This window comes from Bufo bufo, chromosome 6 (genome assembly GCF_905171765.1).
Source record: "Bufo bufo chromosome 6, aBufBuf1.1, whole genome shotgun sequence".
Taxonomy (NCBI): domain Eukaryota; kingdom Metazoa; phylum Chordata; class Amphibia; order Anura; family Bufonidae; genus Bufo; species Bufo bufo.
Genome location: NC_053394.1, coordinates 106,844,940 through 106,860,469, shown reverse-complemented (window position 1 = coordinate 106,860,469; position 15,530 = coordinate 106,844,940). Strand labels below are relative to the sequence as shown.

The 15,530-nt window shown below is 41.6% G+C and overlaps 1 protein-coding gene across 9 annotated transcripts in view; it reads right to left on the bottom strand.

Annotated features, from left to right (window-relative positions):
- The window catches only part of DIDO1 (death inducer-obliterator 1), a 63,005-nt gene that overhangs the window by 12,953 nt on the left and 34,522 nt on the right, over positions 1–15,530 (bottom strand). The gene's annotated exons all lie outside the window — the stretch shown is intronic.

The window sequence follows — 15,530 nt, the reverse complement described above, 5'->3', positions numbered from 1 at the left end:
AACGAGAAGTCCTCAAATACAACACAAACAACAATCATGTACCAAAAGGGAAAGGAAATATCAGTGGTAATCAGTATTATGCACACATTCATTTCATAAACCAGCAACTAACTTAGATATATAGAAATCTCAAAGTCACACAAAAGGAGAGCAGCAATTTTCGCTAGCAATTCTGCTCAGGGATCCTCCCTGTGATCTGTCATGAGGATAGTGAAGGGCATACAAAAGGGGTATTCTATATATATATATATATATATATATATATATATATATATATATATATATATATATATATACACACACACACACACACACATCACAATAAATGTGTGATAGGCAATCTTAGGGCAGAATAACCTTATATTCCAGGCACAGTGGGGAGAAGGTATAAGGCTAGGTTCACACTTGAGCGTTTTACAGCGCGTTCAAACGCGCTGTAAAACGCTCAACACATGAAAACCAATGCTTCCCTATGGCCCTGGTTCACACTTGAGCGTTTTACAGCGCTGTAAAACGCCCTACGCTCAAACAAGTACTTGAGCTTCTTTGGGGCGTTTTGACGCGCGTTTGTGGCCATAGGACATTGCAGTCAATCACACAAACGCGCGTCAAACGCGCGTTTACTATTGCAAAAAACGCGCGTTAAACGCGCATATCAAAGACGCTCAGGTCTGAACCCCGCCTAAGGGAGAGTTGCCTGATTACTTGGATACTTCTTAAAATGGGATTTGTCACCATGAATTTGGACTATTAACTGCAGTAATACACATAAGGAGTCCAGAACCCTTTTTTTTATTTTCCTTTACTAGGTGGCCATATTATTACTATATAACATATTTATGGCTACTTATAATTTACAAGAGATTTACTGTAGTTGCTCACAGAACTACAAGCAGCTAGAGACTACTGCTTGTTATCCCAGTGAGCACTTCTGACCTCAATTATTTAGACCATTCCTCAGTTTATCATGTAAACCTACATGACAAAGCTGTAAATTACACCAAAAAGGCTTTTTGAACACTTAAAAGGGGTGGTCCGGGTTCAGAGCGGAATCTGGACAAATCCACATTTTCAACCAGACAGGCCGCTGGTCAAGAGCATGGGAGCATTTCATACTCTGATGTTCTCCTTTGTCCAGTGCTCAATCACGCAGGGCAAAGGCATTTTCTGGAGATCCGGTGACGTACATGGGTAAAGCTAGGCGGAGTCTTCCACCTAGCAGTGAGCCCGGTGACATCCCTGGCACTAATGGGCGGGCTTTAGCTCTACCCTGATCTGTAAAACGGTTAGGGCAGCTCTAAAGCCCGCCCATCAGAGCCTGCGAAAAATGTAAACAAAAAAGTCCTTGTATAGCACAGGGCAGGGGAGAGCATTGGACATGAAATGCTCCGATGCTCATGTCCGGGGGACTGCCTAGGTGAAAATGGGGATATGTCCGGGTTTAGCTCTGAACCCCGACAACCCCTTTATAGTAATACTTCCATCAGAAAGTTTTTAACGCAATAGCCATAGAAAACACTTGGGTAATCACGATAATCATAGTCGTTGAATTAAGGGCCATTTAGACGAGTAAATAGTTGTTACAATTCGAACGCTAGTAATTGATGGTGGACGATAATTGTGTACTGCGAATGTATGTAGCAACTGAACGATTTTACTAAACAAGCTTGTTCAAAAGCTGGTGAAATTGTTCATGTGAACAAGCAAACTATTACTAGTAGTTAATGAATTCTGGTAATGTAAATGTGCATTGTGTGACCTTTCGCCTATAGGCACGATGACTAGACTTGTCTGTACAGTCAACGATCGTTTCGGTGTACGATCAAATATGGACAAATTTGTAAGTGATACTGCCTGCATGTAAAAGGCTTGTCGTCATCATTGGTGTAGTGTTGGTAGGCCACTTGAGTCATTGATCACCTGAACAATCTACTCATCTAAATGAGCCACTAGGATAACAGTATGACAAATATTTTTTTTATAGGCCTAGATAAAGATGCCCACAGAAGAGCGTTGCATCGATTAGTGTCATGTATGATACTGTAATTGAGTCACTAATGGAGGCCTCTCTGTGGCTACAGTAACTGGAAACGTTACCCTGTTCTTCTGATGTTTCCTTCAGCTGGTGATGTCTTGTATTGTTGACAACAATGTCTACAGAGATGGTATCTAGTCACTTGTAGCTATAAAAGTAGTATACAGTCATGGCTGCAAGTGTTGGCACCCCTGAAGTTTTTCCAGAAAATTAAGTATTCCTCCCAGAATATTATCGCAATTACATGTTTATTTCCTTTGTGTGTATTGGAACACACACAAAAAATAAAAAGCCAAAAATTATATAATTTCATGCAAAACTCCAAAAATGGGCTGGGCAAATTTACTGGCACCTCAACCTAACATTTGGTTGCACACCCTTTAGAAGAAATAACAGAAATTAATCGCTCCCTATAACCATCAACAAGCTTCTTAAACCTCTCAACTGGAATTTTGGACCACTCTTCTTTTGCAAACTGCTCCAGGGTGCCTTCTCGCAACAGATCTCTCCACAGGTGCTCAATGGGGTTTTGATCCAGGCTCACTGATGGCCACTTCAGAACTCTTCAGCACTTTGTTCCCATCAGTTACTGGGTGATTCTATGTATGTTTGGGGTCATTGTCATGCTGGAACACCCATGACCTAGGACGCAAACCCAGCTTTCTGACACTCGGCCCTACATTGCAACCCAAAATCCTTTGGTAATCTTCAGATTTCATGATGCCTTGCACAGACAAGGCACCCAGTGTCAGAGGCAGCAAAACAACCCCAAAACATCTTTAAACCTACACCATATTTGACTGTAGGTACTGTGTTCTTTTCTTTGAAGGCCTTATTCCTGTTTTGGTAAACAGTAGAATGATGTGCTTTACAACAAAAAAAAAAAAAAAAAAAAAAAAAAAAAAAAAATCTATCTTGGTCTCATCTGTCCACAAGACATTTTCCCAGAAGGATTTTGGCTTACTCAAGTACATTTTGGCAAACTGCAGTCTAGCTTTTTTATGTCTGTCAGCAGTGGGGTCCTCCTGGGGCTCCTGTCATAGCGTTTTTTAAATTCAAATCTTGACGGATAGTTCGCGCTGACACTGATGCACCCTGAGCATGCAGGACAGCTAGAATTTCTTTGGAATTTAATTGGGGCTGCTTATTCCCCATCTGGACTATCCGGCGTTGCAACCCTTCATCAGTTTCTCTCTTCGGTCCACATCCAGGGAGCTTAGCTACAGTGTCATGGGTTGTAAACTTCTTGATTATGTTGTGCACCATGGACAAAAGGAACATCAAGATCTCTGGAGTAACCTTGAGATTGATATTTTTTCACAAATTTGGTTCTCCAGTCCTCATCTCCTCTTTCTGTTATCCATGCTTAGTGTCGCGCGCACACACACTGCAAAGATTGAGTCACCTTCTCTCCTTTTTATCTGGTTTCAGGCGTTTTTTTTTATATTTCCCACAGGCATGTTTGAACCCAGCATCACATGCTTGAAACAGTTGTTTACCCAAAATTTTGAAAAAGGTGCCAACAATTTTGTCCAGCCCATTTTTTGGAGTTGTATGAAATTATGGCCTTTTTTCCTCAGGTTTTTTGGTGTTCTTCCAATACACACAAAGGAAATAAAAGGTGTATAAGAAAACATGTGTTTTCTGGGAGAAATACTTCATTTTCTGGAAAAATTTCAGGGGTGCCAACACTTACAGCCGCGACTATTTGCCAATAAAGCAAAACAAAAAAAATGCAGTACTAGGATTATATTATATTTAATACAAATAATATACAAGACTTTATTGTAACCCATAATAAAAACCTGTTTAATACCCTGCAAGTTAATAGTGCATCTATGGAAAAACAGGCCCACACTGATGGCACCAGGCATTCCACTTCCAAAGCACTGGAATACTTTGGGTACGGGTGCGGCTTAGCTTGGCACAAAACAACCCACCATTTCCTCTCTCTATTCAGAAAGTACAGGTGCTATAAGCAGCAGAAGCAATAGCCAATTACACAATCAGTCCTAAATAGAAGGCACATGGAGGTACAGTATATGCATGAGGCCTTAGAGGTATAGATTGAAGAATTACTACACAGATGAGTCATATTATTCTGATGATCAGCCAATATCCAGGAGTAACCACAGTGTGCAGCATGGAGAGCAGCTAGATGGGCTGGGAGTGATTCAGTAAGGTCCCGGTAGGTTGTTAAATGTACTGTATCTGGAGTCATACTGAATGCAGTGCATCCCAGCTGCTGGAGGGTACTCAGTGTGTGGGCGATATTCTTTTTAAAATCTATTTAACTTTGCTGGTACTGTACGATGCTGTAAATTTGCTACACAAAAATCTACAATGGGAAATCTGCAGCATTTTAGTTACATGTGGGTATAAGTCTAAGACCTCTTGCACACGGACAGGTTTTTTTCCCCCCGTTTCCGTTCTTGCGGATTCCGTTTGCAGAACCATTCATTTCAATGGTTCCTCAAAAAATAAAAAGGAATATAACCCGTATGCACTGTTTCTGCTGAAAGACAGAACTTGTCCTATTATTGCCGGCGAATAACGATCCGTGGCTCCATTCAAGTCAATGGGTCAGCAAAAAATACGGATTGCATACGAAACATCTGTATGTCATCCGTTTTTTGCGGACCCATGCCCACTTTGCCCGTGTATACTGTTAAAACATAGGTCATACAATAAGTTTGTTTTCTTATGTTTTCTCATGGGGAGTGCCAATAGAAATTCTGTAGGGGTTGCCATCTAACCTATGAGGCCAGCACGGATAATACTAACATTTTAATGCAAAGTCGAGTAACATTATTATGACCACCATCTAATATCCAAAATAACTGCTGTGTGCAGCACAGACAGCAGCTAGACAGGCTGGGAATGACTCACTAAAAGTCCTGGTAGGTTGTCACAGGTATTTTGAGCCATGCTGACTGCAGTGCATCCCACAGCTGCTGAAGGGTCCATGGGGGAGGATCCATAGAGCAAACACGGCAATTGAGGTGGTCCCACAGATGTTCAATTGGGTTCAAGCCTTGGGGATTAAGGGGCCAGGCTAATACTTGGAAGTCTTAGTCATGTTCTTTCAACCAATCTCAGACATGTCTACCTGTGTGACATATCACACCATTTTGCTTGGAAGATCCCACCAGGGATGACAATCAGTATTTATGTGTGTATGGGACAGCAAGGATGGATTCATACCCAAATCATTCCACATGAGTAGGCCCAAAGAATGTCATTAAAACATTCCCCAGACCATAACCCTGCCACCACCAGCTTGTGTTCTTCCAACAATAGTTGCAGGGTGTTTGTTCACTGAGGTTTCTTGCCTGTCACACCAACATCCATTCATTAGATGAAGCTGAAAATGTGACTCATCCAAGAAGTCAACCCTTTGCCAATCAGTGGAGGTCCAGTTATAACACGGACGCAAAAATTGAAGCATTTCGTTAGAGGTGCAGTGACCATCCGTCTGCTTCAAAGCCCCATACACATCTTAGGTAGTCCTCGTTCATTTTGGTGTTAAGCTACTCCACTGTAGTATGTTGGTCTGCCCTTACACACCTTTGTACAAGACGTTTGCCTCTCCTCAATAGCACGTGGTACTCTAAAGTTTCCACGTGGCTTTTTCATGATAGTGCCTTTTGTCCACTCACTTTCACCACGGCAGCATGCACAGTTCAGAAACTGCGCAGTTCCAAAAAAAAAAAACCTGACACCCTTTGCCTGAAAACCAATAATCATCCATTTTTGCAACTGATAAATTGCCCCGTTTACCCATAACAGCAATGAGGGATGTGTGCAGATAACCTATCCCACACCTTATATACCCACCAAGTTAGCTCAGGACACATGACTTCCTTCATGAGCTCTGCACTGCAGACATCAAAAGTAGGAAGTGGTCATAGTTATGCGACTCGACTGTGTATAAGCCACGTCACTATATTATGAGAGAGAGAAAAAAAGAGAGAGAGAGAGAAAAAAAAAAAAGAGAGAGAGAGAGAGAGAGAGAGAAAAAAAAAAAAAAAAGAAAGAAAGAGAGAGACAAACAGAGAGAAAGAGAAAGAGAAAAAGAAAGAGAGAAAGAGAAAAAGAAAAAGAGAAAGAGAGACATCTAAAACCACTTTTCAAATGGTCCCTGGAATGGCAAACCATTAGAGGTTATTTATGCCTTCTCTCCAGAAAGTAGAACTCTAATGGATGCTGGCCTTATTTTAAAGTGGTCCTAGAGAGTAATAAGGTGAAGCAAAATAAAACATGTGGTTCAACTCACCTAATCTTCATTGAGAAAAGAATTCTCGATGCACAGACAGAGCTGGCTCCCAGGTTCAGTCATTTAGTCACTAAAGTGGAAGGCATCCAGCAATCAGGAATAAAATCCAAAATGACTTTAATTTTTAAATCCTAAAATAGTTTTTTTTTTTCCTTGACTACTGTATGCGTTCCATTTTTGCAACTGTCCTAGAGTGTGACATAAGGTCTCCATAATGCATTATTACTCTGCACAAAGTGCTTGTGTTGATGTATGTGCTTACACACACCCAACATATCCTCTGCGTCCACTCACTAGGCCTGATGAAGGGCTACCTATAGCCCGAAACGTTGCCTTAATGTATCGCACATCATGATGTCCGGCAGAATAAAAGGTCACAGATTTTCACCTTCAATTTTGGAGTGTTGTCAATTTGTATATGTATGGATGAAATTGTTCCTGAGGTGGAGCTGGGAACAAATCTAGACAAGCACCCACAGAAAGCCAGTTATTAGATGAGCGCTGAGATCATTCGGTTTGCATATTCTCGAATGGTGATGGAATACTTGTCCAAAACATACAATCTTCCTCTAGAGCTGTTCGCTTTCCTAGTGCAGCATTCATTCTTTCTTACTGTAGCCATCCACTTTGGTGCTGGTGCTTCATATCATACAGTAATAGGTGCATCCTCTTGACATTTATATATAATTAACCTACATACCTTACGATATATGATGTATTATATTGCCATGGAACTCAGGAGTACACCATTATTAGTATAAATAAGACACCTAAAGAGGCAGTTTTCATCCTCATTTACAAAAGTGTACTGTAAGGTTCTCATTCTCGATCCTGTGTGGATTTCTTTTTACTATGGCAACAAAAATGCAGAATAACATGATAAACCAACTAGAGCAAGACATGCACATTCTGCAGAATCTTCATATGTTTCTATAATCCTCTAATTCAACTCTTCAAATATCACTGGATTCAGATCCTTTAGTCATCCACATAGATAAATGTGAAGGTTAAGGCTGAATAATCAAAGCATCTTCTGGCTACATTAAACAAACATCGAGCAGAGCCGTCGTGAACCTGGACACCTTCATTAATTCACCACTGTGTCTTCTTATGGGAGTTATCCTATTTGGTTAGATTGTTGGTCAGTAGATCATCTCCATGATGTAGAATAAGCTATTCTTTGATGAACTTCCTTGTGCAACAACTTAAAACTCCACTCAGCATGCATTCACTGTGCATAGAACATTTTGGTCATGGTCATCAATAGGTTGCAGCCCCAAATGTATCAATTTTCAAATAAAGTCACTGAAACAAGCTATACACCATGTATGACAAAGTCCTCCAGTTTGGCTTGCGTAGAATGGCTTGCTCAGTCTCTTAATTCTAACTAGTATGTATGAATGTAAAGGTGGATGCAATAATCCCATAATGTGTTAACCTCTCCGTTCAAGCTTGGTTCCGTTGTTCATCCATTAGATATCCAGTTACTTATTTTGTCACGGCTTTGCGCGATCTTCGTGTAAGCAATAGCCATAAAAAGAGGAAATCCACATTTGATAGGCATCATACGTAGACACATGGTCAGTATTAGGTAGATAACATCTCATACGTATATGCTTGGACATCTTGTTCCAGAGAAATGGGTACTTATGTGAAGCTTTCCCCCACAGCCATATCTGCCTCTGCTTTTCTGGGAAGAGTTTCCAATAGATTTTGGATACATCAGGGTTTGTATTGCGCAGAGACTGAGTGTGGTGAAATTAAATCTAGCTGGACACAACTGGATGCTGAAATGAAGAAAAAAGATAAGTTGCCTTTACCCAATTGGAATTATTATCCGAGACTTCCTTGTGCAAAAGCCAAAAATGTTGCTCCTTGTCCACTGGGTTAGAGTCTCTTGCATCTTCCAAACTTCTATCTCAGACTACTATAATTCATCCCAAATATGATTACATTGTTACAGTCCAAAGGGGTTGATTTTGCACCACTGTATGGTGATCTCGGGCTTCTGTGGCCGCTTGGCTATGGAAATACAGTCTATGAAAATCCATTAGAACAGGTCTTTTGTACATATATTGCTTTCAGAGGCAGTACAGGACCCATTCATACAGGTTGCAGCAGGGGAAGAATATAGTAATAGTTATTTAGCGCTCTGCTTTTTTTATTCTTTCCAGCTCACATTCCCAGACTTTTAACCCTTTAACGCCCAGGCCTGAAACCAGACACTTGTGATTTTGCACGTATAGCGGTTTAACCAATTTTTACCAAAACTTTGTTTACTTGTTTGATTACAAAACAATTTTTTTTATTTTTATTAATGTTATATTTTAAAGATTTTTTCTTTTTTTTCTTTTACATGGGGAAAACTGCAAAAAAAAGAGCACCTGGCAGCAGATTTGGACGTATGAAACTGGCTGACCTGTTACATGTGCGTATGGCAGCTGAAGATATCTGTGTTGGTCCCATGTTCATATGTGCCCGAATTGCAGAGAGAAATTTTAATATATGCAAATAAGTCTCTGGAAGCAATGCGAGTGTTGCCATTACACCTAGAGGATCTGCTCTCTCTGCAACTACTGCGCACCCTGCACTTCGGTTGACAGGGCATATCAGTTGCAGAGAAAGAGCGCAGAGCATCTAGGAGCAACATAAATTCAAAACAATTTTTCTCAGCAAAGGGCAGATATGAACATGGGACCAACACAGGCCAGTTGTACAGGTACAAATCTGCTGACACGTGCCCTTTTTTTTCCACCCAAGCTATGGCTCCTTATTTAACCCCATAAGCAACCATTACATACCTGTACGCCATGAAGTGCACTGCATTAAGCCTCCATTACCTACAGGTTCGTCATTAGCTAACCGGCTCGGGACCAACGAGGGCGGTCCCGAGCTAGTGATCACTCTGATTGGCTAACCGGCAAAAGGTTCTGATCCCCACAGTTCATGACTGTGGGGATCAGAATCTTGTGAAATGTATGAATGCCAGCTGCCATCCCCCACCTTTCAGGATGGCCAGCGGTATGTAGCACTCAACAGCTGCTCTTACCCATCATCAGGATGGCCGAGCGTTCGCAGAGTATGTTACAGCTGACACTGCTGCTGCACCGATGTTGGCTGTTTTAACCCCTTCCATGCAGCAGTCCATAGACACCGCTGTATGGAAGGGGTTAAATATGCACCAGTGACACCAAAATAAGTTCCCTATTTTGTGTCAGTCGTTCAGATATATAATATGTATAGCTTAACACAACGACTTTTTGTGCGGCTTTGACGTTTTTCTTTTATTTGTATTTTATTTATTTTTTTACTTATTTTTGCAGTTTTCCCGCTGTAACTAAGGCATCCAAAAGGTGGAAAACAGCCCCATGTGGAGGCATCTGACACAGGCAATCAGTGTCTGTTAAGACCCAGCAGCGCTGTTTTGCCCAAGATATCAGGTGATCACCAAGCAAAGGACAATTCAGAAGTGATAATAAACCGCTTCTGTTTTCTCCTTGGGGTCCATGGCTGTCACTGACGGCTCTGGACCCAAACTACCCGTTAGATTGCAACAGCTTTAGTCCCACACCATACTGCTTAAAGTCCTGCACCAAGCAATGTACATTTACACTCTTGGTTGCTCTTAAGTTAAAGGGTGACTAGCAGCATTACCAGAGAGGAAATTTGGTGATCTGATGTACTGAAAGCACCCATCAATCAAGATTACAGCTTCTGAGATTTAACTTTCCTCTTTAAGATGTGCATTGTCTTGCTTGCAGTGCATGGAACAAGCACTTGCAATGACAGTGTGCCGCCGAGACTTTCAAGACGACGCGCAGTGTAATCTTGAAGAGGAAGTAGCTCTTGTATGAGCACCGCCTCCTTTCAAACAGCTGATCGGTGGGGATGGCAGTAGTGAGAACCCCACCGATCAGATATTAATGACCTATACTAAGGACAGGTCATCAGTATTGTACTGGCTGCACAGCCTCTTTAGGTTAGCAAATGTCAAGCTGCCAATCAAACCTAATGAAAATTAATGTAGTAATGGTGAAATCCCAACAGGTTTGTATTTCTGCTGACTGTTGTGTCACATTTGGTGGGTCACAAACTGACCACACTCAATCATTAGGATTGACGTATTACAAGTCACTGTGCAGCACTACAGAGCCACGTAGTGAATATGTCCACTTTTTAAGAGTTTAAATCACAGCAATGTTACGATTTATCTTGTAGCCCCATTGTTAGATTTAGTCTTACATAGCAGTCCACCACCAAAAAGAAATTAGATGCTTTCACGCACAGGTTTTTGCTTGCTTTTTCTGCACTTGTGTTCTTTGATGCTTTTTTTGCAGTAGAATCTCCAGCTCCAGATGTTAGCTGAAGGTCTATGTAAAATGTGAAACGCAGGACACAAGCAGGTTTTTTTGTGCTAGTTTTAATTTTTTTTTGTCTTTCTGGTTTCTTTTCAAAAAGCAGCATACTGTAGCTCTTGGCTTTTTTTTTTTTCAGGTGTTCTCACCATCTCTAGAGAGGAAAAAGGCCATGAAGAAAACACTAGTGGGCAAATACAAAGTCTGTAAGAAAAAGCTTGGGGAAAAAACCGGTGACAAAAAAAATGCATGCGGTTTATCCAGGTTTTTTGGTGGTGACAAAAACTACTAGTGCATGCGTGTATTGACCCTTAAATGGCCATTTTATAAAAGAACCTTTTATCGCCTACCCAGTTATGGGTTACCCACTAGAACATTCATGTGGATTAGCAGTGGAGTTTAAATGGAGCGCCAATGAAGCATAATTCACTCCATTCAGCAACTATCAGCCTCCTATTAAATGGAGTGGCATGGTGCATGATGTGCTCACCGGAGTCATGTAGGGATCAGAAAAGGGAGCTTAGGACCTATGGTCTAGCAATCAGTTGGGGTACCAGTGATCAAACATCTGTCCTTTGTAGGAAAAAACCCTTTCCAGGATTTTAGACCATCACTATCTGGTTGGTGGGGGTCCAACTACCCGCACGCCAATCAGCTGTTTGGCAGTAGCTCAGTCTTCTGGGTGGTGAATGGAGCTGGCTACCAACAGAACTACCGTGCAACAGTGTCAGACGCCTGCAGATCAGATAGGGATTGCCTATCCTGAGGATATGCCATTACTTGTAAGATCCTGGACAACCCATTTAAAATGGAGCATGCTTAGGGTACGTTCATATATGAGTTTACAAATCCAGCAGGCTGCTCCGCAAAGGAACAGCCTGTCAAAAGGGATGCCGACTTTTGGCCTAACAAAGTTGTGTGTGTGTACAAATTTGTCCAGCTAAAACCGGGCATTTATGCCAGAAAGCAACCGGATCCCATTGTAGTCAAAGGAGTCCATCAGTGCACAGCATTATCCATCTAGGCCAGATCCAGCAAACAGTATGCTGGATTTGTAAACGCATACGTGTACATTATTTCTCATTTCCTAGAGGTGGATACTTTCTGAGGCAGTCACATAAAACTAGGTTCTCAACCTGTGGTTCATGGCCATGTCTTACTACGATGGCCCCATTGCTATCCTTATAGGGGTTATCCAGGTAAAGATAATAAAGACCTATTCTCAGCAGCTTTCCAAGCACAGCGCCATACATGGTATATGGTGGTGTTTGGTAGTGCAGCTCAGCCCCATTGACTTGAATGAGGCTAAGCCGCAACTAGGCCCCGTTACTATGTACGGTGATGTCATGTGGCCTAGGAAGACACTGTAGTGCTCATAGAGCGGATATTAATGAACTATTCAGAGGACAGGTGATCAATAGTAATAGCTGGACATCCAAAAAAAAAAAAAAAAAAAAAAGAATACAGCACCCATTTCAATAAGGGAGATCCAGTTTCCTAGATGCACGTCTCTCTTGGGGCCAAGGCCAATGGCTCCACAGAAATAACGTAATGCAAAAAGATGAAGACCGCATCCAATTCTTAAGGTGATGAGGTTCTTTAATCCATAGTAGTGATTCTACAAACCCAAATAAATGCATATATTTGGGTTTGTAGAATCACTACTATGGAGTAAAGAACCTAATCACTTTAAGAATTGGATGCTGTCCTTATCTTTTTGCAATAGTAATAGCTGGATAACACCTTAAATGGTGCTCTGGCTTAGGAATGTTGCTAAGTACTGTCAAGCTAAGAAGTTGCTTTGACACAAGTGACCAACCAGTGGATATCAAAAGCAGTGACCGGTGTCTGGCAGTAACTTGGCTCTATCATTTATAGTAATGAGATATCAGATGGCTATGCACTAGATCTCCTGTGCATGTTAAAGGTGGATTTACGGCTGATAGGGGCTAGTGGTATTAATTACACAAAATGTATGCTCCATTTTTATGTCACAGAAGTTGCAAAATGAAATGCTTAGTAACTGTCCTCCCTATTTCACTAATCATGGAACATAATGTGACCCCTATAAAGTGGTACGCAAAGTAATTAATGTGAAATGCATGCCCTGTTAATAAAAAGGTCAATCTTTGCTTAGTGGCAATCAACTTGATATCAGTTTATCAGATCATGCGATGGCGCTCGCAGCTGTAGTTCCTGCATGGTCACAATCTTCTTCAAAGCCGACATTTAGGTCCTCAACGTTGCAGAGACCAGGTTTTCTGCGAGCCATCTCCTCCGATAAACATTTTCCTCTGCAAAGGTTAACTTGAAGATATACTGTGGATTTGATCCATAAATATCTGGCACCAGATCAAGGCCAAGATCCAAAATGGCCTTCTAACTTGGCCACAGCTGTCTTCACAGAAGGATGACGGCGACTTGCAGCTTGATGCAATTTGCGCTCACTTATCAAACCTAGCATCAAAGCTTTTTTTTATTGTATTGCTAAAAGTTGTGACATTGTGTAGTAGTCTGCATTTCATTATTCGACTCATAGGAAGAGGAACCTGATAAAGGTGGCAGTGCTAGAGCCATCGCATGACAGACCCTATTGACCAACGGGTCAATCAGGTTTCGGTCATGGTTTTTAGTTATTTCACCAAATAAAATAGTGCAGAATACTGTGCGATCTTGTCAGAATGTGCGACCGAGGCCCCTGACAATCTCAGATGTGAACCTAGCCTAAAATGGAGGCGCTGCAGCTCTTTCATGGCTGTGCTAGTGTTCCTCAGTCTTCAACTTGTCATTGGAGAACAAAAAGTTTTCAATCCAGGAATGTTTGGGTGCTTAACCTCCCACGAAAGAAACAGGCTGTAGCACTCACTGATGGTGAACATGAGCTGCTGGTCTTCACCAATCAACCACCACAAAAGCACATCACTTGGCAGCATCCCTACTTTATTTATTCTAATATTGTGTGGAAGGAGTTGGGAGTCAGAAAAGTCTCGCAGTTCTGGTCTGTGGCTTGGGTTGTGAGACAAAGAAAGGTTGAACAGTTGCGAATATAGATTTAGCAACAATGTGTTACACTAGGAAAAAACCCTTTTTTTCCCTGTTAGAGGGTTTTTTTTTTCCCCATGGAAAAGGGACATATACCCTATGCACAGGATGTGTGGTAAAGTACAGGTTGGTTGAGTTGCTAGAATGTTAGACATGCTTCCCAGCCATTGTAATCATGTGCACGGAAGTACCATAAAACATTATGGAATAGGGGGAAGCAGTCAACCACACATATTTGGATGTTAACAGTAAGAAGGGGTACCTTGTTCTAGTGGGGGTCTCAGTGGTCAGACCTCTCACTGGCCTAACATTACTACCTAACCAAAGAATAGGTATTATCTGTAAGAAAACATCTTTAAAGGATTCTGTCACCTCGTTTAGCTTATAGAGCTGCGGACATGCACGGCTAGATCTCAGTTAGCATGTCCGCAATATACCTGTCCCATAAAGCGGTGTCCTTTTATTCTGTTTAAAAAATGATTTTAGAGATATGTAAATGAGCCTGGTAAGGTGTCCAAGAGGCTGTACGAACATTCTTGGTGCCCAGCCATGCCCCCCTGTGAAGGAAGCCCAGCCACGCCTGCGTCCTCCGAATCTCCTCCTTGCTCAGTTAGATTGCCGTAATCTCGCGATGCGCGAGCTCTCGCATGCACAGTTCCTTCTTTGAGGCTGATGCCAGCACAGGGAAGGAACACTATACCGACACTGCGCATGCGCGAGCTCGCACATCGCGAGACTATGGCAATCTAACTGTGAGCAAGGAGGAGATTCGGAGGACGCAGGCGTGGCTGGGCTCCTTCACAGGGGGGTGTGGCTGGGCACCAAGGATGTTCGTACAGCCCTTGGGCACCTAACCCAGTCATTTACATATCTCTAAAATCATTTTTTAACAGAATAAAAAGGACACCGCTCTATGGGACAGGTATATTGCGGACATGCTAGCAGCGATGTAGCCGTGCATGTCCGCACCTCTATAAGCTAAAACGAGGTGACAGAATCCCTTTTAAAGGGGTTTCCCTGGAGTTTGATACTGAGGGGCCTATCCACCAAATGGCTGATGCCAGCTATCTAATACAGCACTCAGCCAGATGACCAGGATCAGAGGTAAATCAGATCCTGGTCATTTAACTCTTTGGATGTTGCTGTCAATAGTAAACATGGCACCTGAGATATTTAGAGGGGGTCCCTCTTTCCACAGATCATACCACCCCAGCAAGATTGATGGATTCCGAATCAGTTGCTACAACAGCGTGGGACTCATGAAGGCTCCCAGGCCTGTCAGCGACTGCCTACTAAGCAAGCCATGCTTGTGGCACACTTTGAAAAGCAGCCAGTTAAAATATCAGATTGCAATAGTATTCTGTGAGTCTATGGTCCAAGCAATCAGAGGATTAAATGGTTTCAAGTACTATAAAGTGTTATTAAAAAATTCAAATCACTCCCCCTTTCCCAATTTTATGTATAAATATAAAAAAGTAAACATAATAGGTAAACGCTGTGTCTGAAATTTGACATTCTAAAAATATATATTTTTCCTGTACGGTGAAAGCCACTACATAAAAAAATAAAAACATGTGATTTGCCATTTTTGCTCACCTTGTCCACCCCCAAAAATTGAATAAAACATGGTCAATAAGTCATATGTACAACAAAATAAAAACTACAGCTTGCCACACAAACAAGTATTGTTTTAAAGTAGTAAAACACAATAAAAATTAGATAAAATTTGGTATTACCATAATTGCACCGACCAACAAAATAAAGTAGTCGTGTCATTTTTGCATATAGTGAATGCTGTAAAAATAAAAAACCCCAAAAAAAA